At 37.2% G+C, this 3,985-nt stretch overlaps 1 long non-coding RNA gene across 1 annotated transcript; it reads left to right on the top strand.

Moving 5' to 3' along the window:
* Positions 1-3,508: 3,508 nt before the first annotated feature.
* Positions 3,509-3,983, top strand: LOC109587871 (uncharacterized). The gene is made up of 2 exons (XR_002187838.1): positions 3,509-3,669; positions 3,717-3,983. It is a non-coding gene; the product is annotated as an uncharacterized LOC109587871 (long non-coding RNA).
* The last annotated feature ends 2 nt before the right edge of the window (positions 3,984-3,985 follow it).

The following is a 3,985-nucleotide window of genomic DNA, read 5'->3' as shown; positions in this document are numbered from 1 at the left end:
TGCATAAATTGGGTTTGTTTTTGCACTTTTAATTGACAGATTTATTTTAATTGTCTGTCAATATGATTTCTCCACCAGCATTTGTAAATGGTACGTGTACACTTTGGTTACCAACCTGATAAAGATCCACGTACAAATTTTGTTACATTAATAGTATCATCCACATAGTCATGAATAAATGGCTGTTGTCTTTCCGGCATTAGGTTTTTTTTTGTTACTTTTTTAGCAGCAAATATGGAAAAGATACTGTATTAAATGACTTTGCTTAGTTATACTAGGTATGAAATTTTTCTGTTGTAGAATTTTTCATGCATTAACATATGTGACCCGATATGAGAAAACCAGGCTATCTGCGGGAATTATCATTTTGAGCTATGGGCTCATAATCATGAAAAATCTTTACCTGGGCGAAATTCATTTTATCACATAAACATGTTATATAAACAAAATCCTTTCATTTGATACCAAAATCAGGGGTAGCGAAGCCTTCTTTGCCGAGTTATAAGCCCTTCGACATTTTACCTTGATTGTGCACGGAGAATGTTACACGGAGCGACCACGGAATAAAAACGGAGGGCTTTAATGCGTCATTAGGTAACCATGGAGTCTCTATAGCAACTATTTAAAGTATAACAAAGACGAAGAAGACTACTTATAAAAACTATGGCTACAGAAAGAGACATTGCTCGTTGTTAAATGAAGAAATAGGTCCTCGAGACAGTGACTACGTTGCTTCAGTTCTTGGGGACTACTTTTGTGATGGAACTAGTGGTAAGCTTATTCATAACACTGTTTACATACTAACTGTGAATAGCAGTTAGCTATCACAACAATGACATTCCATCACCTGTATAAATGCACAATATTATTATATTAAACTTAGTTATACAGTGTATTTGTTAATTGATAGAGACAGACTATGAAGCAGTAGAAGATATGGAAGAAGAGGTAGAGGAAGGGAAAGAAGAAGAGAAAGAGACAAAAGATTGTGATGAAGATATTAATCCACCACTGTTTGATCCTGAGGTGGCTCTGGAGCTACAAGTATGAGATCTTGATTTAGAATCAGCGATGCCTGATGCTCCAGCTACTTCAACTACTCACTCTGGTGATGACATGAGAAAGGAAGACCTACAGGAGGAAGAAGAATTATCAAAGTTCTTTGAACATGGATGTGGTTGCTCAGATAATTGCTATGCACTGTTCAGTCACTCTTACATAAAAACATATAGATGTGACATACAAGCCATGGCAAAGCCTGTTCAAGAAATTGCTATTATGAGTCAAATGGCAGCAACATCTACCATGGGGGGATTGTCGACTGGCAACCACAGGAGACAGAAAGAGAGAAAGAGGCAATTTTTTACGTTCATGCATCAAGGTCATAAGGTTTGTAACTATGAGTGACACAACACAAAATTAATCGTTTTTCAACTAGATATGTAGAGTAACATTTCAGAAGCTACATGCATGTGGCAAAAACAGGTTTGAGGAAATCATAAAAAACGACAGAATGAATGGATTAATACCAAGGTATGAATGGACTTACAAATTCAATGTTATGTACTTAACTTTATTAGAGTTCACGGAAATGCACCAAACCATGCTTTGACTTATGATGATATTCTCCGGGTTGTTGCTTTCATCAGAAATTATGCTGAAGTCCATGGAATCAGTCTTCCTGGAAGAATACCTGGAATGAAAAGTTACGAGAATAAGAAGTTCTTACCATGCAGTACATCTAAAAGGCAGGTATACTTAGAGTATGCGGAATCATGTGAAGGGCTTTATGTCAAAGCATGTGCTGAAACAACATTCAACATGTTGTGGCGACGCTACCTGCCTTATATTGAATAAATGAAGCCTATGTCTGACTTGTGTGCCACTTGTGAAAAGATAAGTGGACTGATTATAAGAAGTGCTAACATGCAATCAGATGAAAGGATAACTGAGGTAAGTCAGTGTTGTAATAACACAAGTATTATTTAGAATTTTCAGGCAATGCAAAAGGCACTAGATCACAGAAGTCTAGTTAAAAAGGAAAGGGAGTACTATAAGGATGTATTAAAAGAGGCACAATTATTGTTAAAAGGGCTGTATACTGATGCAGCAAACAATTACAGTCCCCCACTAACAAGGCCACTTGCTATGTTAAATATTGTAGCACATTATAGCTTCGATTATGCTCAACAGGTAACATTTTATGATAATTATGAAAGTGTATCTAGCTTACTTACTTTCTTAAAGGTTCACTATCCTTCAAGTCCACTACAAGCAGGTCCAATTTATTTTCTTACTCCCAGGAAATGTGGCATATTTGGCGTGTGCTGTGAAGCTATCCCTCAGCAGTTTAATTTCTTGATCGATGAATCATTCGACACTGGTAAAGGGGCAAATCCTGTCATAAGCATGGTACATTTTTATTTGAAGAATCATGGCCTCAACTCAGTCAGTATCCATTTCAATGCTGACAACTGCACAGGGCAAAATAAAAATAATGCAGTTATTCAAGTAAGTATATTACATGCACAATAATGAACATTTTAAATGTAATTCTTTATTTATTTTAGTACCTCTTATGGAGAGTCATGACAGGACTCAATGCGTCCATTTCAATATCCTTTCTGCCAGTTGGACACACAAAATATTCTCCAGACTGGTGCTTCGGACTGTTAAAGCAAAAATTCCGTAAAGCAGAGGTGGACTCATTGGATGACTTCATTCAAGTTGTAGAACAATCATCTGCTGTGAACAAAGCCCAACCAGTAGGAAGTAGCAATGGTGAACTCATTGTAGAAACACTTGACTGGTGTAGTTACTTTGCTACATTATTCAAGAAAATAAAAGGCATCAAAGGGTTTCAACACTTTGTTGTAAATGCGACCTCACCTGGTGTAGTTGCAGCCAGACAAGCTGTAGATGGTCCAGTCACACAATTCAATTTGCTGAAGGAGGACGCTCAAATAATGGAAGATGAACTACCTAATATATTACCACCAAAGGGTATGTCAACTGAAAGGAAATGGTACCTTTACGAAAAGATAAGATCGTTTTGCAGATACGAATGTAAAGATGTAACCTGCCCTCTTCCTGATGCACCTCGACCAACAGGATCATCTCGACAATCAACTCCAGGTTTAGATAATCCACCAGACCTTGCAATGGAGATTGAAATACCACATTCTCCAAGGCAATCTCTAGAACCACCTGCAACACAAAGAAAATGTGGTAATTGTGGTCAATTTGGTCATAATAGAAGAACTTGTCCATGTAATCAGTAAATGAATAACAGAAATGAGTTTGTGTAATGCACATACTATTGATCCCCTTTCAACAGGAGAGGAACTAGTTTGTCTACAACAAACAGACTATTGATCCCCTGAAACAGGAGTGGAACTAGTTTGAATGCCAAACATTCAAACTATTGATCCCCTGAAACAGGAGTGGAACTAGTTTGAATGCCAAATATTCAAACTATTGATCCCCTAAAAGAGAGGAACTTGTTTGTAACGCTAAGACATACAAACTATGGATCCCCTTTTTTGAAAACAATGGTGTGGAACTAGTATGTGCGTGAGACGTCAACATAAACACAAACACTCATTTTTGTTTAAAACTTACTAACTCAAAAGGGAAGGCTGAGAGAAAGTTAGTCTCGGCTGAGAGAAAGTTAGTCTCGAAGTTATCATGCAGGTGATATGTGTTTATCTTTACAGGTGAGAGGACTGATGATAAAAATGTGTGGGAGAAGAATGCCGAAATAGAAGTCATTGCGTCATTCACAGCCAATCAAAGAACACCAAGTGTCAACTGTGACCTTTAGGATATAAAATAAAACACCTGAAACTGTAAGTTCAAAATCAAAAAGTAATGGCTGCCCCAATAGAGGATGTCCTCATTGAGGTCCATCCATCTGATGGTAAGTTGGGAATGTGTAACCCTATAGTGATAACTATAATGCCTTTTTTTGGTAGATGAACTTGGT

The sequence above is a fragment of the Amphimedon queenslandica genome, unplaced genomic scaffold, assembly GCF_000090795.2.
Source record: "Amphimedon queenslandica unplaced genomic scaffold, v1.1 AMPQUscaffold_12412, whole genome shotgun sequence".
Classification (NCBI taxonomy): Eukaryota; Metazoa; Porifera; class Demospongiae; order Haplosclerida; family Niphatidae; genus Amphimedon; species Amphimedon queenslandica.
The sequence above is the reverse complement of the archived record's forward strand: the minus strand, read 5'-3'. Positions and strand labels throughout refer to the sequence as shown.